Source organism: Muntiacus reevesi, chromosome 2 (genome assembly GCF_963930625.1).
Source record: "Muntiacus reevesi chromosome 2, mMunRee1.1, whole genome shotgun sequence".
Lineage (NCBI taxonomy): Eukaryota > Metazoa > Chordata > Mammalia > Artiodactyla > Cervidae > Muntiacus > Muntiacus reevesi.
The window spans coordinates 82,124,658-82,146,785 of NC_089250.1; the positions used below are offsets into that span (position 1 = coordinate 82,124,658).

At 41.2% G+C, this 22,128-nt stretch overlaps 1 protein-coding gene across 2 annotated transcripts in view; it reads right to left on the minus strand.

Moving 5' to 3' along the window:
- Positions 1–15,934, minus strand: part of CHRM3 (cholinergic receptor muscarinic 3) — a 556,385-nt gene extending 540,451 nt beyond the window's left edge. For both annotated transcript variants that reach the window (XM_065922229.1, XM_065922230.1), the window contains exon 1: positions 15,548–15,934. The gene's annotated coding sequence lies outside the window, so the exon portion shown is untranslated. The remainder of the gene's footprint in view (positions 1–15,547) is intronic.
- Positions 15,935–22,128: the final 6,194 nt, after the last annotated feature.

Here is a 22,128-nt window from a genome sequence, read left to right on the forward strand (position 1 = left end):
CGGACATGACTTAGCCAGACATGAACACAGTTGGTGTGGGTTTTTCAGAAATTTAAAGAGTCAGTAGGCACTATTTTTTTATAGCTTAGTCTGGTTTGGACTTCAAAAACACATTATATGGCAACTGTAGTCTTCCAAAAGACATGCTTTGATTCATGCTTTGGTTAGTGATCTCCTTGCTAAAAGGGGGATACACGTAGCCTGTTAATCAGCGGATTTGGGCCAGCTTTCAGTTCTGTAACAGTGATGCTCGTCTTGCTTTATAAGTGTGATTTGCCAGATACAACCTCTGTTCTCATTTTATTTTCTTTGGACTCTAACCAATGGTAGATCAAATGAAGTAGGTAGGCAGAGTATCTAGTATCTTCGTTTCTTCTCTCACAAGAAAATGAAACACTGGTTTCTCATGTTACACCTGTAAAAGTAACATACTCCCCTAGATCCACCAAGTGTGTTCATCTATGCCTCAGTTTCAAAGACTATTTTAACTTTTTTGTACAAAAAGAACACTGGCAAAAGTATATTAAAAAGTCTGTTATATCATAACTTCAGTAACATATGTGACTTTCAAAAAGGGTTTAAAAAATGGGTTGTCCTGCATTTGAAAAGAAACAGTATGGGTAGCCACACTGAAAAGTAGATGCTAGGGAGTTTAAAAATGGTCATAAAGTATTGTATCCATGTAGCATAACAGTCACCACTACCTTTCATTCATGTGAGACTATAATTATTTTTCATATCAAATGAATCATTTTGAACCTCATTTTAATTTTTCAAAACTTGACTCACTCATTGGACACACAAGTGCAGATGTCTGCCATCTAGTGGCAAAAATTAGTATTGGCACTCTACTTTTTCTAGGAAAGTGTCAACATTTTGCTGAGAAAAATGTAATCTAAGTCCCATGTTTCCCCATGAGGGGAAAGCCAAGTCTAGGAAGATAACACATCTAACTGGTTATACTATTCTCATACTCCCATCTCCTCTCTTCTCGACACTAAGTAGGAACAGGCTTGTTCAGAAACCCCTAGGAACACTACTCTATGCTTTATGGATGCTTAATAAGGACTGATGCTGAAGCTGAAACTCCAGTCCTTTGGCCACCTCATGCGAAGAGTTCTTATTGGAAAAGACCCTGATGCTGGGAGGGATTTGGGGCAGGAGGAGAAGGGGCGACAGAGAATGAGATGGCTGGATGGCATCACCGACTCGATGGGCATGAGTTTGAGTAAACTCCGGGAGTTGGTGATGGACAGGGAGGCCTGGCGTGCTGCGATTCATGGGGTCGCAAAGAGTCGGACATGACTGAGCGACTGAACTGAACTGAATTCACAAAGATATAATTTCCATGAAAGCAGAATGACTATTCATCTAATTATCTCTAGCATCTACATCAGTAACTGAAACAATTCAGCAACTTAGTAAATTTTTTATAACATAATCACATTTAAGAATGCATTCCATATCAAAGAGCAAATTTCAACAATACAAAACTGAAATTATTTTTTCACCAACCTAATATTTTTACACAAATTAAATGTAAATTATTATTTTCAAAGCTGAAAATAGACCAGACTGTTGGATCACCTAGCAGAGGAACTTCTAAAGTTCTAAGGAAAAGGGAGATTGATAATTTTGTTTAACTCTCTAAAATTAATATAACTTAAATTTATGTAAAAGTATTAAGTGCTATTGTATATGCTTTTCAAAATGTACCCATGTTTGGAATTCTATTGTAAAATTCCCTTTAATTGATGAACAAAACTAATCTATGTCCATTTCTAAGAACATTCATAATAATTAAACTACTATGCACATATGCAGCAGTTATAGGCTATTTTGTCCTCCCTTTCTTGACATCCTATTGTTTGTATCAATGATATATGTGACGTACTTGCTCAGAAAGTTAATTCCTAAATATAGCACTATACACAGGCAAAAATGGGGTCAGCTTCTGATATAGCTTCATGATATAACACTAAAAACAAAGAAAAACTGTTGAGGACTAGATGTATTTGAGATAATTTCTGCTTTTATACCACCCTGTAAACACTGTTATCCATATTAAAAAAAAAAAAAAGAAGCTATAAATTTAGCTACAGAGGAGCACATTTGATGGAAATGCACACTCAGCTGCATCTGTCTCTGAGACCCCATGGACTGTAGTCTGCCAGCTTCCTTTGTCCATAGGATTCTCCAGGCAAGAATACTGGAGTGGGTTGCCATTTTTGCTCCATGGGATCTTCCTGACCCAGGGATCAAACCAGGGTCTCCTGTGTCTCCTGCATTGGCAGGCAGATTCTCCACCACCACTGTGCCATCTGGGAAGCCCTTAGATTCACCTTAATTCTACACCTGAGATCTTAGTCCTTCCTCAATTGTATTTAAATTCCAATGGAAAAGAACACTCCACCCTTCCTCAAAGTCTAAGAAACATCCTAAATTGAATGGCTCATCTTAACAGAGAACAGCCTAAGACAATGTACCCCTTGCCAATCCACGCTATTAATGCACTTTTTAAAAAAAATACAAAGTGTTTCTATATCTCATTCAATCTTTCAATCAAAATATTCTGTCACTCTCTCTCTCCAATTAGTAGATTTTAATATTTAGCAGGCAGAAGTATCATTCAAGGTTATTTATTTAAAATGGACAGATGAACAGACCCTACCTCCATTATGATTCAGCTGATCTGGTTTCAATCCCCAAGACTACAGTTAAACAACTAAACCAGGTGATTTTGGTCAAATGATCCTGGACCACAATGGTAGAAATATCACCATAAGTCCCTGTGATGGAACCTGGCTACCTATAGCAGCCAGCGATCAACCAAAAATGACTCCTTCAAAAGTCCTGGCCACTAGAACTAGACGGTGAACTAGAACTAGACAGTCCTAATTTGTTAAACGTGACCTGAAAGGACCATGCCTCTCAAAATGCTAGGGTCACCAGTGTAACCACCATATCCTTGCAGACAACCCTTCAAGCAAGTGAAACTCTGAGTCCGACTTGGGATAATCCTATTACATTCTGTAGCATATTCATCAAGACCTTCTTATTGTTTATCAACATGTAAACTAATCTGTCATTATCAAAATACACTGAAAACTTCTAAACCTCAGATTTCTCTCTTCCCCCACAACCCAAAGGAAGGAACTCACAACACATACAAGAACAGTATTGCCCAGCACAGTTTTAGGCCTTTGGAATATATCATGAATAAAACACAACATAGACATCTCTGCCCCGACAGAGATCTAAACCATCACTCAATTTGGTAAGCTGCTCATCCCCATTTTACAATGTGTAAGTCCTGGGGGACAGAGAAATAAATAATGGGTGACTCCTGAAGAGAAGCTCAAAATCTAAAGGAAAATTCTGATATTTGCATAATTTACTCTAGTACAAACCAGTATGGCAAATGTTATAATAGACAGGAAAATAATACACTCAAGGTGCAGAGGGAATGAAAAGATGAATTGTCTTGGAGGAGGCAGGCAGGCCTCCTCATATCTACAGGACCACTATAGCCAAACCTAGACTAGCGCATTTTAAGAAGGATGGAAGGTCTCCATGGAAACCTAGAGGCAGAAAACGGGCATATTCCAGGATCCTCAAGCAGGCTGGTGTGGCTACAGAGTCACAGCAGAGGGTGGAAGGAAGACAGGATAGAAAGTTACAGAGAGTCAAACTATAAATGACTTTGATCTCCCGGTAGAATAGATAAAAGCAAACAAAGTAAAGACAAGCCAGAGGCCACTGGGACAGGGAAGGGGGTGGTGGGAGAGAGCGATATCAAAGAAGTGCAAGTGGGTGCAGGAAGGAAGGGCCTGACGAGACAGTTCAGGAATAATCCATTAAGATTTAGGGAGTGGAAAAGGAAATAAAGAATCAAAATGGTTCAAGTTTGAGCTCTTAGGATGCGTGCATGCTCAGTCGCATCCAACTCTTTGGGACCCCATGGACTGTAGCCTAGCAGGCTCCTCTGTCCGTGGGATTTTCCCAGGCAAGAATACTGGAGTGGGTTGATATTTCCTCTTCCAGAGAATCCTTCTGACCCAGGGACTGAAGGCATATCTCCTGAGTCTCCTGGATTGGCAGGTAGATTCCCCCCTTCCCCCCCCCCCCCCTACTGAGCCACTAGGAAGTCCACGCTAGGATGATTGTGATGCAACGGATTAAGTTAGGAAAAACAGGAGGAATGGTCTATTTTGGAGAAAAATGATGGTTTCCAAAGTCCAAATGGAGCATTACAGGTACCTGATTGGTATTCTTTATGGAAATGTCCAGCAGGATGCTGGCATGGAGACCTAGCACCCAAGGGAAGAGTTTTGTTCTACAGAATTCATCTACTGACACTTGAAGAACACTTGAAGATCTAAGGACAGCTGAAATCACAGAAAGGGGCTGCCAAGTGAGAAGAGGTGAGTTGATTCCTGGGAAGAGACTTAACATGAAAGCATAGAGAAAAGCAGACACAGAGTCAAAAGATCCAAGCATATTAATTTTGTGGCCTTGGGTAAATCACTTGATAAGGTGTAGAAATCTTCTTTATATAATTTCATTGATTCAGACTGCAGGAATCTCACATAGGTTCAGAGTTTTCTCCCCTTACTGTCTGGCACTTGGCTTTTAAGTATGTCTTCATAAAACACAACCAGCTCTGTTGACAACTCTAGATTTCCTGAACATACACCTGCCTTCCCACTATTCAGGGAAATCACCTTCCGGAATTCTACCACAAACCGACTTTTTTAAGTGACAAATAGGGTAGCAATAGCATTCATCATTATTAAGATTTCTCTCTCCAAAATTCTTAGGGGAATATCGATTAAAACTTCTAAAGAAATTTCTTTTTCAATAGATGTGTTACACTGTGTCTTTACTTATTGGCATTCTAAGACATAGACCATATACTTTTTCTCCATAATTCTTCCTGTTGGTGTTCAGTCTAATTCTCCCTAGGTGGTGGTTTTATTAAATATACAAGATTTTGTTAAATCTTTAGTGGTTTTCTATGTTTTTCATTCCAAACTTACATTCACTTATGAAACAAAAACAAAGACACATACACACGTGTGCATTAGGCCAATAAAAATGCCTTCAGAATTCAAAATTAGACACCTGTTCTTTATGTATCTAAATAATGCAAAAGCTTAAATTTCAATATAAAAGCTTAAAATTCAATATAAAATCTGAGAATGCATGTCTGCAAACATGAGGATTTTAATCTAGCATCAAAAATGAGTGACCCCTATACCTCCACTGGGCTTTCCTGGTGGCTCAGCAATAAACATCCCGCTTACCAATGCAAGAGATGGGGGTTCCATCCCTAGATCAAGAAGAGCCCCTGGAGAAGGAAATGGCAACCCACTCTAGTACTCTTGCCTTGGAAATACCATTGACAGAGGAGCCTGGTGGGCTACAGTCCACGGGGTCGCAAGAGTTGGACACAGCTTAGCGACTAAACCACCACCACAAATGCCTCCATCAGTCCACTGTTTGATATTAGCCTGAAGGCACAGGCATAACTTGTGTCTTCTGGGGCAGTATTTCTGTTACTCTTACAAATCCAAAGTGTCTACTACAATTCTAGGGGCAGAGAAAGTGCTGAATACAGACATGCTTAACTAATCAGAAATTCAAAGCAAACATTTTTCTATATTGCTGGGCCACTTTAAGTGGATGGATTTTTATGCAATGAAATCAATCAATCTTTTAGAACACATTGCAGATTAAAAATTAAGAAGGTAGATTTATATTGAAAGTCAGCTCACAAAAGTGTATCATTATCCCAGTTTTGTATAAAGTAAATGTTACGATGTGTATAGAAAAATATAAGAGGATTATGCTGAGAGCCCCTTAGACTGCAAGAAGATCACACCAGTCCATCCTAAAGGAAATCAGTTTCGAATATTCACTGGAAGGACTGATGCTGAAGCTGAAGCTCCAATACTTTGGCCACCTGATGTGAAGAACTGACTTATTGGAAAATACCCTGGTGCTGGGAAAGATTAAAGGCGGGAGGAAAAGGGGATGACAGATGAGATGGCTGAACGGCATCACTAACTCAATGGACATGAGTTTGAGTAAGCTCTGGGAGTTGGTGATGGACAGGGAAGCCTGGTGTGCTGCAGTCCATGGGGTCACAAAGAATCGGACACGACTCAGTGACTGAACTCACTGAACTGAATGCATCAAATGTTTCTTTGGGGGCACTGGATCATGATGAACTTTTAGTTTTCACATAATATGTTTCTTTAATGTTTGAATTTGGTGTAACCCGTGTTACTTTTATAATAAGAAAAACAGCAAAACAATGATATTTTGCATATTGATACATACATTGAGCATTTATGAGGGTTACTCTGTAATAAGTACTTTAGGATAATGGCATCATTCAAGCACTTCACACTCTAGTCTTTGAAACAACTTATACACACACATGAGAGTCAATTTCTAGGCAGGTTGATGAGAAGTTCGGGGTCCCCAAGGAGGGGAGAGGGGTCTGGGGTTCTTCAGGAGGGGATAGGGGTCTGGAATTCTGAAGGAGGAGGAAAGGACAAATGCCTTTTTTTTTTCCCCCTCTCTCTATATTCCTTAGTCTTAGTCACATAAAACTTTTTTCTTTAAGTCCTGAACTGATTATTACACAACAAACAACTCAGTTCTAACTCTGTACTAAGGATTATATAACAATTATATTATATAACAATTATATTATGTATCCTGCTTGAGGACAGTTTCTCCTTGAAAACCTCCTGACTAATCCTGTTATTTTAGAATGTATATTATGGGAGTGGGTCTAGTAATATCTTTACAAACTTCAGACATTCTTTTGATTCATTGTAATAACTAATTTAAAAAGTATATAATTCCCTTGCTAAAGACTAGTGAGGGTCACTCTCCATCCCTCTTCTGAAGGCTATGTCAGAACCTTTCTCTGTCCCTATTTCACTTTAATAAAACTCTGCAACACAAAAGCTCTTGAGTGATCAAGTCTGATCTCTGGTTCCAAAGCTAACTCTTCTTGGGAGATCACGAATCCAACACACTGTAAGCTATCACACACAAATAAGTGAATGTGATCAGTGGTAACACTGAGAATCTGATAAAGTACTAAAAGATGAATTCATAGTGAAAAGTGTCACTTCTAGCACTTTGTCCTTGACAAACTGTTAAAATATGGACCCATGAGGATGTGGAAGAAAGGGCATTCCAAGTAGCATGAGAACATAAGAAAGTCATGAAAGTGGCAGAGGGTATTCACAACAGCAAGTAGTGTGGGTAAAGTCAAGGTAACCTTGAGACTTGAGACTGAATTTAATGTAAATCCAAACCGTGGACCATATGGAATGCTAGCTGGATGCTGATTTCATTGCTATTCAATAGACAGCATAAAGGATATCAGGGAAGTTTTCTGAGGATAGGAGAAAAAAAATGATCAGATTTGGTCTTCAATGAAAGTAATCTCTAAAGTGTATTTGAAGACTATTATAGTCAATAGAATCACCTGGAAAACACAGAGACTCTAACAGAAACTTATAAAGGTCTGATTGCACCTGCATTACCTGGGGTTGTTAGAAAAGCAGACTCTTGGCCCTCACGCCAGACTTCCTGAATCAGAGTCTGCCTTTTCACAAGATTCCCACGTGATCTGATTGCACATAAAAGTTGGGAAAGCCATGAATTAAGTAGGTAGGTAGTAGGAAAGGAAAGAAACCAAGAGGCTGAGCTATTATTTGATTGAAATATTACAATTTGGTATATAAGTGAAGGAAGAGAGTAAATCAAGATTACTCAGAAAATTTGGAGCCAAGGGATGCTGATGCTATGCAGAGAAAGGGGAAACCTCAAAGGAGTGTGGTGAGGAGGGAAGAGATGAAGGTCACTGTCCAACAGGCTCATGGAAATGCCCCTTCCAGGAGCCACACTGGGCTTGGAGATGATATGGATGATCCACATTGAAGAGTACTGGAAATCTTGACAATAAATGGAGTCACAAAAGGAAAGGGGAGCAGGAAAGGCAGGCCAGTCAACCGAGGAGAAAGTCTTTGAGAACCTCATGCTGCTCAGAGTCAAGGCAGGAAGACTTGGAGGATAAAGAGGAACCAGAGGGGAAGAGAATCAGGGAAGGGCAACGCTTTGAAAATTAAGGGAGGTTGAAGGTGTTGCTAAGAGATTAAAGCGGATGCCCAGAAAAGGGCCTCTTGTTTTGTGACTAACAGGGAACAGGTCATTTTTGGCCAAGTGATTTCTGTGAATCTGGTGAAGATGAAAGTCACAGAACAAAAAGAATCAGAAGTTGGTAAAAATTAAAGACATGTGGATGCTACTCATCGAGTATAAATGAAAAGGTTAGGGATGAACATGAAAATTTAGAAGGGGTATAAAGAACTAGGTTGACTTAACTTTAAGCCACTGAACTTTAAAGATTTTCTTATGGAAGAAAGATCAGAGGTATTCTCATCATAACTCTCAGAATGATTAGGAAGGCCAACAAGCACAGTGAGGAGGAATTGGATTTCTGGCTCAGTTAAAAGGAGGTTCTGCCTCTCCCTGCTCTCCGAAAATGGAATGAAGTGCATTACGAGTGTTAATTTCTCAAACTGTACAAACTACACAGTTGGATGATCACCAGTGGGGAGTCATAAAGTAGAATGCTCTTCACTGATGACTTCTGTTGTGAGCCAAATGACAGTCTCCCAAAAGATATGTCTGCCCACATCCTAATCCCCCAAATCTGTGAATATGGCCTAATATGGTAAAGGTGTGGTAAAGCTAAGGCTCTTGAAAGGAGGAGCTTGTCTTGGAGTTTCTGAGTGAGCCCTGGATGCAATCACACGTATCCTTATAAGATGGACACACAGAGGAGGAGACACATAGACTGGGAGAGAGGAGACAATCTGACTCCAGGGCAGAGACTAAAGGCAGTCACAAGTCAGGGGATGTGGACAGATACCCGAAGCTGCAGGAAGTAAGTACAGGTTCTCCCCTGGGGACATCAGAGGGAGTGTGAGTTTGCCAAAACCTTGATTTCAGACTCCTGGTCTCTAGAATTATGAGACAGTACATTTTTGTTGTTTAAAGCCCTAGGGAATGAATACAATGTCAAATATCACCTTGCAGCTCTGAGATTTCTTGAGCAGCTCTCACCTCATAGAGATCACGTGCTCCTGGAAGGCAGAGCCCCTGACTTACCCTCCTGAGCTTCCAGAAAAACAATGTCCACCATACCCGCTATGTTAGAGAACACTGACAGGGAACTTACCACAGGAACATGCACCCCTGTGTGTAAACAAAAAAAAAGAGATGGTAGCTAGATAGGTGGACAGATGACTGAGAGATGGACAGACAGACAGACGCATTCTATTCAACCAAGTAACTACTGAAATGTACTTGTTAAACACTCTCATAAACTTAACTTTCTCAGAGAGAATCATAACTACTACTTGGGTTACCCTTGACTGTCAACTTTAATATTTAAAAATACTGAGAAAACCAGAACTCAGAGCAAAGATATGTGACCTCCAGTTGCTCAGAGAAGTTTTTAGTTTCTTATTATTAAATGAATTGAGGGACTGAAAATAATTTATCCCAGGGAAAGCAGAATAATAGCCACACCCAAAGAAAGCTGAAAAAGGCTGGTTGCTCCCTGTGTGAGGAGAAGGGTTTGGGGGTTAAGAGGGAAGCTGGGAGGACCCCAGGTAAAGGAACCTTGCGGCAATGCCAGTTTCCCTGCAAGGCTCCCTTCCCACCAGGTAAGACACGTGGCATGTATCTTCATGCATGTGAGAAATCACAGGCAAGGAACACAGAAGACTCTTTGCTTCCATATCATGTATAAGAAGGACTTCCCCAGTGGCTTCAGAGGTAAAGAACCTGCCTGACAAAGAAGGAGACGCAGGAGACATGGGTTCAATCCCTGGGTTGGGAAGATTCCCTGGAGGAGGAAATGGCAACCCACTCCAGTGTTCTTGCCTGGAGAATTCCATGGACAGAGAAGCCTGGTGGGCTACAGTGGATAGGGTGGCAAAGAGTTGGATATGACTGAGTGACTAAGCATGCAAGCATGCATGAGAATTTCTTTCTGGTGCAATTGATTTGAGGGATCTCTGCATGACAGTTGTGCTTTAGACTGTCATCTGTGCATGACAGCTGAGCTCAAAAAAAGTTGAAAATCACCAAAAACTACTGGGCTCAATAATCCTCTAAAATGACTGTATATAGACACAGAGATGCAGAAATATACAGATATTTAGAAATACAGAGATAAAGATAGATATATAGATACACAGAATCTAGTGACACTTGAAATTTATATGGATTCTTGGAGTCCACACAATACCACTAGATTGGGGTACATTGAAGGTGAGAGGTGGCTGGATGAAACTTCAAATGGCAGTGGGCAAGAAGTGGTACCTATATAAGCAAGAACTAGGTTTCTCTCCAGACTGGGTCCCAGAGCCAATTCTAATAAGGTAATCTGCTCCACAGTAGTACATACAAAGATACTGACAAAGGCTGTCAGCAGATCCCTTTTCCCAGAACTTACTGACAGGATATTTTTGAGTGAATCTAATGCCAAGGCCATATTTACCTATGATCAATTAGGCGGCTTCAAATGCACAGTCTTTGCAAGAGACACCGGGCAGCCCCCTCCTCTCTGAAACCGGCTGGTAATATTTTACTCCGGTTTAGCCTCACCTGAATTTGACCTGAACAGTAGTTACTGGAGGATATCCTGCTCAACCCAGGATGTCTAGACAAACTCCACTTCCTGCAATAGAGGTGACTGAAGGTAGGATATGTCATGCCTCAGCTGGTGTGCCAGATTTCAAGGGAACACTGGGGACAGGAAGTAAGCCCGGGCTAGGCTAGAACAAATGACCTAATGAAGGATTAATTCTGCAATGAGAGTCAACAACTCAAATTACAGTGGCCAGGAGGAGTATGGAGAACAGAGATTTGATCCTGCCAACAATGAGACACAAGGAGATCTGTCAAGTGGAACTTGGCAGCACAAATCTCCAGGCAGAAAGGATACACAGTCACAAGGGTGGCTGTGCCTCAGGCCCAGGCTCTGTCCACTTTAGGGCTGCAGCAGAGACTGGCGGGAGGAGGCCTGGACTGCTGCTTCTGGGCAGAAGTTCTTGGAAAGAGGGAGACTAATTGTCAAGGTCATGCCAATCTTTCCAAGATGACTTCAGTCCTACCAAGGCAGACCGAATACAAGGGAGAAGTTCAGTCCTGTGACATGGCAAATACAACAAGAGATGCACAAACTGAAGCTGGCTAGGCATGGGAATCAGTAGAGTTCACTAGGGTCACGGTAGGTAAACCCATCTCAGACTTCCCTCTTCTGTGGGCTGTACTGGTTAATGAATCTGGAAGGCCAGACCCCAAGTCTCAGCAGAGCAGGGCTGGGGAAGACAAGAGCTCAGAGCCCACAGTGTGTCTGCCAGCTACCACAGGTTTCTTCCACCATTGTTTCTCCTCAAAATGTTCACTCTGGCTGGCTTCAGGATGAGCTGGTACTACTGGTAAGAAGACAGCAGTGGCTCAAACATTCCTCCTGCGGCCTGCTATCACCGGCAGTAGATCCTGGGTCCTGTGTGCATGTGGCAAGCTGCAGAGGAAGTCTGAGAAGGTGCACGCCAGCCAGAGAACTTGGCCTTCAGGAGCCTGTGAGCAGGAAGCTCCAACAGGTGGGAGAATAAAAACAGCCAGCCTGAAGGGGAGAGCCTGCAAGCCACCCAAACTTCTGGACAAAAAGGAACACACAGCAGCCAACTACGGAGCCAGGGGGACACCTACACACTGGCTCTCTGGGCTCCAGGCCAAGGAATATTAAGGAAGGTATACATTCAAAACATGCACTGCATTTCATAGTGCTTTAGAGACTGATCAAAAAGCACGTGAACAGGTATCATATCTTTCAACCACAAAGCCACTCCACAACTACCACCTGATCATCTCCACCTGTGCACTGGGAAAGACATACTCTGGAAAAGGAACACACTTTTCCTGTAAGCCCCACTGTGATTCAACATTTGCAAAAGCTTCCCAGCAACAAAACTGTCTTCATTTCTTTGTTTGAGGACAGTGCAAATGCAGATCTGTACTGCCCAGGATATTTAACTTTCAGGGCCCTCCAGATGCTGAGTTGACAATGGAAAAGAGTCCCCTTTGCACCTGCACAACCTTTCTGTGAAGGGCCCATGGAGGAAGAAGTGATGACTGATATAGGATTCAAAGAGGCTACTTTGATTTTGACAGGAACAAGGAACTCTTCCTTAATGGAGAAGATACAGACCGTCCGATTCAAAAAACTGAAATTAATTTCTAGTTTGACTAGCTTTGCCTCCTGTAAAATTCCTTCAATGATCTCTTCACATTTTCCCTCTAAAGTTAAAACTTTCCATTCAGGGTGAAATTGTAACCCAAAGTGCTGTTAAGACTAATAACCAGGATAGGGATTCCACTGGACTAAATGAGACTGACAGATGAAAAAATCTGTGGAACATTTCATGGCCATCACACCTGAAAAGCACTGCATTCGAGGACTAAGCGTGAGACACGTTTGATCATCCTGATTAATTTTTTAAAGTTGTGGAGGGATTTTATTCTTTTTTATTGAAGCCACATTTGCCTTTTTGATATTCTTCTGTAAGACAGATGTTTTAAATTCACCAACTTATTGTGTAAAATATTTCCAGTCACTCACTGATACTTCAGAACCACAATGGGAGGATAATGCTATTAGTCACAATACATTATGATATCAAATTAGGTCTCGTAAGTGAAGGACAGGCACATCACTCTGCATCCTGATCAGAGGTTTATGCTTTGTGAGAGTCACAGTTCATTCATCTCCTATCTGAAGCGCCACCACACCACAGCTGTTCTCAGCATAAACTTCCCTGCACTGCAAACAAGACCCAGTTTCTTAACAGTTACACTGACAACATCCAGGACATTTATGGGTAAGCAACTAATTTTGCCAATGTTAACAACTTTATTAGGCAAGAACGCTATGTTGGCTTGGGGAATAATAGAGGAAATACTAGGTAAAAACTTGAACAAAACGATTACTTTTTTGAGTCCAAATACATAAGGCAACTTGGCTTTTAATCAGATGGTTTAATTTTCTGTTTAATCAGTTTCCTGGTATGGATTCAAGAAGTTCTAGTTCTGCGAATTTTGCATTTTTTTTTCGGGCTCATGTTCAACAGGTTGTCTGCGATTGAAAGCTAAAATATCATGCAAAGAAGTTCATGTTTTCACACACTGTAGCTTAAAATAATGAACAAAATTTCTTTTTTTAAGGAAATAAATCAGTTGTCTTTACAAGGAAGATAAATGAAAGAGTACACCCTAAAGAACTTTTAAGTATGCCTAAATACTCTTCAGAAATAAAAATTTTGAAGTTATACATTTACCTTTTGTCCCAAGAAGAAAAATAATATATATGCACTCATTTCTCTAAAAAGTTTCCTAAATAAGTTTAAATGTAGGTTTAATGCAGAACTACTCATTATTGTAACACTCTCAATCATTCTTTAAATCTTAACCAATTCCATAAACATGCTTTCCTTTTCCCTAAGTTATACTTTTCTCATAATTTTCCATGTGAAAGTACACATTATCATAAATCCTTCTCAACATCTTTTTCTCCAATATTCTTTTTAAAATGTCAAGTATCCTGAAATAAATATTGGTTTCTATCTAAAAATAAGTACTTCAATACTACTATTTTCAGATTAAATTCAATCTTATAGCATCCTCCCAAGCCTACAGAAAAAGTCTAAATCAGACTTGCAATTAATTAATTTTAAATTAGTAATTTAAGCTCAAGTTATATTTCCATATGGAAACACATTTCAGAATTATTGTGCTTTCTAGTTCAACAGCTAATTACATATTAAGCTAATTGCGACAAACCATTGTAAACAAAATAAAAAGATAGGCTATTCAGTGCGAGGAATATATGATCAAGACCACATTGCTGTGGCATGTTGAATGCTGGCTGGAGAGGCAGGCATGTTCTATGTATACTCCGCAATACCAGCTCCCATAACAAGAGGGTGCACCCATCGCCATGTCTATCCCACCACATTTGGAACAAAAAGACCTCAGGGTTTTCTTTTGTTTTAATTAATAAGCTGCTACCACAAACCTGTCTCTATTCATGCATTTGTTCCAGGGTCAGCTCTCCTCATTCTGAGTGTATGTTTTTATACATGGCCTCATAAGTAAATACAGGGGCATTGTTTTAAACATAGAAAATAGTGATGGATGCTTCATGCAATATAATGAGCTCACCACATAAAATCATCTGGGACTACATAACTAGATATACTTTTCACAGAGATTATTTTTCAAATCGTGACCCCGAAAGACCCCACATGGAGGATTGCTCGCTTGCTGGCATTCTGAGGCCGAGAGAGAAATGAAAGGTCTGTGCAAAGCAGACAGTGAAATAATCGGTGTCCTTAACATAAACGCTTAGATAAATACATTTACCTCCTAAGGAAAGTCATCGTTTCACACTGCAAACACGGACACCGGGAGGAAAGCATATCCTTACAGCCATCGGACAGGTTCAAATAGCACTTACAGACAAACGAATGTTTGCGTTTTGAAATCTGTCCATATGGACGCAATTCCCAGACCTCTGCTTCCTCTCCCACTTCGAATCCGCGTGCCAGGAGAGTCGCACACACGCCGAATAGGGTCACAATTCCAACACGCACAAGCGCGAAGTAGACAAGTGAATTCTGCTGCTTAAAATCAACCCTCCTCCAGCCCCCACCGCTTAAAAATCACACAGAAATTAACCCAGCTGTAAGGAGGCTGCCCTGGGGGAGGGTTCCAGAGAGTAGATCCGGTGCAATTCAGCGGCCGGCGCTCCGCGATCGCAGGCTCTCCCTGGATCTGTGAAGACTCGCACCCGGGCTCTGCCCCTTCACCCAGGTGTTAAACTAGGTGCCACATCTGCCTCTTCGCCCCCAGCGAAATGCAATCTCAACTAGCGGCTCCACTGCGAGGGTGGCAGGTGTCTGCTTTAGCCTTCTTAAAGCGTTAGGAAATCAAAGAGAGGGACACACACAGACATACCGAAGCCAAGAAGCTCCTCTTGTCGGACACACCGTGCCTCGGATTCCGCATTCGGGGGACAGAGAATCCCAGCAAAGGAGAGCGGGGGTGGGGGCGTACATCCCAGGCTCTTCCCCGGCCACCACTCCTATTATTCCAGTCGCTCTCCCCGCACGTGGTGTCACCCCGGCGTTCCCCGCCGTCGGTCCTAGAACTCCAACTCCGCACCACATTCCGCGCTCTCCAGGTTCAAGCCCTCAGCCCCGAATCGACAGGCCAACTGTCTCCTCCCGCCCCAGTACCCTCTTTAAACTCCCCAAAGAAAGGACATTTCCTATCCGCGCAGAAAACTTTTTCCTTGTTTTGCAACGCGATAAGGCATGAAACCAGGCCAGCCGCTGCCGCCACCCGCTTTGCCCCGCGCCGGGCTGGCGGAGGCCGTCCTTACCTGGCCGCTGCGCTCCAGGTGGCCGTCCCGCGCCGGTCGCCCGCGGTCCCCCGGCGCGCGGGAGGCGCCCGGTCCACCGTGCGCTGCTCGCCTCCCGCTCAGCGTTCGGAACGAGCGTGTCCTAGGACTGCGCGCCCAAGCCCGGAGCCGCCCTTCAGTTCATCACTCGCCTTTCCAGAAGCGCCCCCGCCGCCCCGGCGACCTGACGAGGAGCGTGGGGATTCGAGATGGCACCGACTTGCCCCGCGGTGTGCACTCCCGGGTCCGAGAGCGCTCTGCCCGCGGGCAGCTGCGGCCGCGCGTCACATGCCGCCTCCGGGCAGCGGCCGCGGCACCTGCCCAAGCGGCGGCGCTCCCGGCCGCGCACGACCGCCGGGCGCCGGGGGCTCCCTGCGCGCTCTAGCCCGTTCAATTCACGTCCTCTCTCCCTCTATCTCCCCCTTGACTTCTTTCCCCGCAGCCTCCTTCTTCTTCCCGCCCCCTCCTTTATCTCCTAGTCTCTTTTTCCACGAGCAGCCGCCAGGCGCTTCAAGTGGGAGGTTTTCCCTCCTCACTAACTCTTCCTCTGCCTGGTGGTGGCGGTCGTGGCTACTGCTGGCCGCTCCTCCTCCCCTTCCTCCCCCAGCCCGGTCCTCTTCCTCCTCCCCGGGCTGCGCGCTGGTGTAATGCACGAGCCGCCCGGGTGAGACCCAAACCTGCCCGCCTTCTGAGCATGCCCAATTGCCCCGCCGGCGTGGCGCTCGACTCCCGCGTGCTCGCTGCGCCCCGCCGGCTGCGCCTGGCATGCGGGCGGCGGTGGGGTGGGGTTGGCGGCGACAGCGCCCAGCTGTGGAGCAGCCCAGCGTTCTCCCCAGGTGGGCTCCCAGGAGACGGGAGACTCTCGCACCCAGCGCGGCCACACAACTGTCTCCTAATTGTGCCCCCCTCCGGTGCTTCAGGAAGAGATTTTAGTCGGTCAGTTGGTTTCGTCGTGTTCTCTTCTAAATTGGTTTGCTTGAACTGCTTGGAAGGATTGGAAGGAAGTAAATTTCTTGGGCACAACTTATTGATGAAAGAACATCAGCTCCATTACAATATACGACTCGGTTGAAAACCTTTCTCTAGAAAGCAGCCTGCTCTCTAGATGCATTTATTTTTTGACATGTGATGCGCGTTTGTTCATACAGAGGAATATATTAATAGAGGTCTTCTTGGCTTTCCCTTCTATCGAAGTTTACGTCTTGGGAGTAAATGAGACAAACGTGTGTGAAAAGGACACAGGTGTGCGCGCACACACAGACATCGCTTTTTTTAACATGAGAAAAAAAAACAGGATCTTGCTAAACAGGCTTTTAAATTTCATAACAAGAGGAATGAGAAGCTAAGAAGAAAGTAGGGAAGGGAAGAAGAGAAAGGGGGAAATGAAAGGAGGAAGAGAGGGGAAAATGAGTTTCTTACTCTACTTTCAGCTAACTAAATATGAACAAGTGGAGAGATCTCAAAGTGGCAAAGATATCAGTGAGGCTGCATCACAGAGGACTAAGGATATTTTAAAGAGTAGCTAAGGAAAAATGGGAGAATCCCGCAAGAAAGGGCAAAGACCATCAGTAGTGGTAACTGGAAAAAAAAGAGAAAAAGAGCATAGCATGAAATTAAAGTTTTTTAACAATGTTAAAAGAGGCAAAATGATTTTGTTAATTCTGTCTGAAGCAAGACAGTAAACAGGAAAAGGTAAGTCTCTTGAGAATAAGTAATAATAAGAGAAGAGAGGAATATAAATATACACATTCCTTTCTGAGGCTATGTAGTCGCTTCTAGGCAGAGCAGTCTCTAGGAGAGAAAGGACTAAACTTTGACTGAGATAATTAAGATCATAATAGGAGAAAAGATAGTGAGAAAACATGAGGCTATTTAAATTAGTTCAAGTATCCAAGCTCAGATGAATTATATGCAGAATACTATAGAAGCAGTGGTATTAATATAGATGCAATTTTGTTTGGGTAACTCTCAGATGGAGTTCTCAGATGGAAATATAATAGTTGCCTTCATATATTTCCCTAATCTTCAAAGCAAATTTTCAAACATTTTATCTCCATGTAATAAAGGACAGAAGTTTAAAGGTTGAAGTAAATTGCCCATTACATAACTAGTAAGAGGATTATGAATTAAAATTTAATGTTTCTTTCCCATCACATAAAATTGCTATTTGCCTGTAGAACAGGAATTCTTTGATAATATTTGGTAAATCCATAAATGACAGATAAAGGGCCAGAAAAAAGGGCATATTTTCTATTTTTTGTAAAGTAGATTCTGTTACCTATACAATGCTAAAGTTTGAGATGGATCCCTGGCAATATTCTAGAGAAGATCCTGAAATGAATTTTTTGGCAGTAGTCATAAAAGAATAGGAAACAACTACCATGTAGTAAAAATATCTTACCAGGTTAACTTTGTTTCACTTTGTAAATAGCCCTTATACTCATACATAGGACATTTTCTAATTTCAGCCAGACTTCCCATTGTCTTTATGAACAAGGTAAATGTAAACTTACATTAATATTGAGCAAACTGAAAACTAACAGTTTGGACAGAATTGCCACAAATATCCTAGTAAGTAGATTCTTGCTAGATCAGAGTAAGATGTTTGATTCTGAGCCTACTGCCCTACCATTCGGCAGATTTATCAAGTTATATTTAAGAGAAAAATGTAAAAGGGATACTTGTTAGATTTAAGAATAGACCAATTATGAGGGGCAGTGCTAACTTGTAAGATGCCACAATCAGAACCCAAAGAGTACTTTACTTTGGATGTTGATCTAATACAAAGGAGATAAACTAAAACATATTTTGAAATCCTGCATTTTAGGTTTGTTTTTAAGAAGATCAGGGTGAGCATAAGATTTATTCATTCATGCAATTATTAGACAAGACTTTGGATATGGACAAGATAGATAGCTAATAACACACTTAAACACTTCTACCTTGAAATAACTACAAAACCTGGACAAAATATATAATACTACATTTTCGTTTCCGCCAAAGTGGGGCTGGCTACAATGTTTGAGTCAGAGAAGGCAAGGGCCGAGCCCGGGTACACAATTTCCCTTGGGGCCATTTTTTTTTTTTTCCCCCCAGCAGAAGTACTGGGAGGCTGAGACGAAGCAGGGAGTTAGACCAGGCAGCAGACACTCAGCTCGAGCTTGGAGCTGCAAAGCTAGCTTGAGGGCACCAGAGAAATCAGCTGGCAGAGAGAGGGCCACAGAGAGAAAACCCCACAAGTCCCTGTGGAAATTCCCAAGAGTTCCTTAGCCGAATGCCCATGCTGCATAGTCCCAGGGGCAAGATTCTGGAGCCCTGATACTGTATAGCGGCTGAGAAGTGGAAATTTGAGATCATGTAAATCGAAATTCTGGAGAGAGATTTAAGTTGGGACCCAGCCAGAATGGACTTTGGTAAACAACTTAGACATTTGTTTGAGACCCTCCTGAAGGATGCTAAGCGGACAAATAGTGCCATGTGGGGGGTGTGTGTGTTAGTCACTCAGTCATCTCTGACCCTTTGCAATCCCATGGACTGTAGCCCACCAGGCTCCTCTGTCCGTGGGATTCTCCAGGCAAGTGGGTTGCCATTTCCTTCTCCAGGGGATCTTCCCAACCCAGGGATCGAACCTGGGTCTCCTGGATTGCAGGCAGATTCTTTACTGTCTGAACCACCAAGGGAGCCATACAAACAATGCCCTAGGAAAATGAATAGAACCAAAATAGATTTTCCCTAATAAAATTAAAACTAGGCATTTGCAGGATTAAGATGATCCACAAACAGGTTAGCTATCTGCTAGAGCAAAGTTCAGAACTCATTTGAGGAAGAACACCAAAGCTAGAACTCTTAAAAAAGGTGGTGTGCAATAAAAATTTATCAGACATGCAAAGAAGAAAAGAGTATTTGATGACAATTAACAATAATATGTTTAATATAGACGGAGACCAAGAAATGATCTGGAATTAATAGTCAAGCACTTTTAAATAACCATAGATAACATATTAAATATACTTCCCTGGAAATGCAGTAAATGAGTTCAGAGAATTTCAGTAGATTATTGCATTCTGTGAAAAAGAAATTAAGAATTAAATGAACTTCTTGGACTGTTAAATCAGGAACTAACTAGGCACTTGGACACTAAAGAAGATAGGGCTGATGATCTCAAACATAAGTCTACAGAGACTAGCAGGAAAGAGGAAGGAGGGCCAGAAGCAATATTCAAAGAAATGACGCATGAGAACTTTCCATATTTGATAAAAGATGTCAACCCAGAAATTCAAGAAGTTCAGTGAACCCAAAGCAAAGAAAACCTCAACTAGGTCAGTAAGATTCAAGTTGCTGAAAACCAAAGATGAAAAGAAAATATTTATACCAGGCAGAAGAAGAAAAAATGTCACCTTTGGAGGAAAAATATGAATGAACACTGACTTCAGCAGAAAATTATGGAAGCCAGAAGATAATAGAAAGACACTTTAAGGTACTGAAAGGAACAAAAAATACCCATCAAGCTAGAATTCTAGATCCACTGGAAAAAAAGTTAAAATTGAAGGTGGGAAAAGATACACTCAGGCAAAAGCTAAAGAGAATTCACTGCCGGCTGGCCATAAACTACAAGATCTATGAAGGATATTCTTCAAGGTAAAGGAAAGTGATTCTTGAATAAATCACAGTAGTATAAGCAAAAATAAACAGCTCCAGAAAAGGTAAATGTATGCCAAGATAGAAAGACTGTTTAAAGTATAAATAATAAGAATATCTTGTGGAGTTTAAAATGTATATTGAAGTCAAACATATAATACCAATAACCATTATGTGGAAAGATTAAAATACTATTTTTGCATTTGGTAGTGATTTAAGATATAGAGTATTAAGGGTGATTCTTTTTTAGTGTAACCAGTGGAAGAATGATACTATAGGTGTAAAAAAGAAGGTAATTGAGAAGATAAAATTGAATTGTCAACCATACTTGATTGATATGAGAAAGGCAGGAAAGGAAGAATGAATGAACAAAGAACAGATGAGGTAAATAGAAAACAAGAGCAAGACAGAAAACTCAACTGTATTATTAATTATATCAAATATAAATGGCCTTTAAAAAGACAAATAATTTCAGAATGGATTAAAAAAAACTGTTGTTTACAAGAAACATACTTTAAACATAAGAATATAGAAAGGTCAAAAATAAAAAGATGGAAAACTTCTACCATGCAAATACTAAACACTTTAAGATGTTGAATCTATTCAAGCAAGTCTGTAGTTCCAGTGTGATCCTAGTCAAAATCCTTACGTTGTCTATCAATCAACAAGGTGATTTTAAAATTTTTAGGTAAATGCATAGGAACTAGAGTAGCTAAAACAGTGTTGAGGAGTTTTAAAATGGAACTTTCAGGTTTACTACCAGATTTCAAAGCTACAGTAATCAGGATATTGTGGAATTGTCAAAAGGAAAAGAACATAGACTGAAACAGATTGTAAAGTTCATAGGAAGAAACTGTGGACCCAGAATAGCCAATGCAGTGTTGAAGGAAAAGAACAAAGTTGAGGGCTGACATTGCCCAAGTTCAAGACTTATTATAAAGCTATGTAATTAGTATGGTAACTGTGAAAGAATAGAAAAATAGATCAATGGCACAGAATAGAAAGCCCAGTGATAGGCCCTGAAAAATACAGCTAATTAATTTTTGGGAAAGAACAAACGCAGTACAGTGGAAAAGGGATAGTGTTTTCAACAAATGGTTCTGGAACAACTGTACTTCCATCACATGCAAAAACTTGAATATAGACAAAAACCTTACTTTCTTCACAATAATTAACTCAAAATGGATCACAGATCTAAATGTAAAAAACAAAACCGTAAAGCTCCAAGATAACATAGGAGAAAACTTCCATGCCCTTGAATATGGCAGTGAGTTTTAGGTATAATATCAAAGGCATGATTTGTGACAGAAATAATTGAAAAGATGGACTGCATTAAAATTAAAATTTTCTACTCTGTGAAAAGCAACAGCAAAAATGAGAACAGAAGCCACAGATTAGTAGAAAATATTTTCAAAAGACACATCTACAAAAAGGACCATTAATGCAAAATATGCAAAGAACTCTTAAACTCAAAGTACTCTTAAAACTCAATAAGGAAACAAACAATCCTATTTAAAAATGGGCCAAAAACCTTAACAGACACCTAGCTAAAGAAAATATGTGGATGTCAAATAAGGGTATGAAAATATGCTTCACATCCAGGAAATGAAAATTAAAACAACTGTCAGATACCACTACATACCTGTTAGAATGGCACAAATCTGGAACACCAAATGCTGACGAGGATGTAAAGCAAAGGAACTCTCATTCATTACTGGAAAGAATGCAAATGATAAACCACTTTGGAAGATATTTTGGCAGTTTCTTACAAAACAAAATATACTCTCACTAAATGACCCAATAAGTGCACTCGTTAATATTTACCCAAATTTTATATAAACTTGTGCAATATTCTTTGAGTCAAGAGAATAACAATAGTAATTTGATTACCTGAGGCAATAATTCCTTAGCATTCTGTTTTGGAC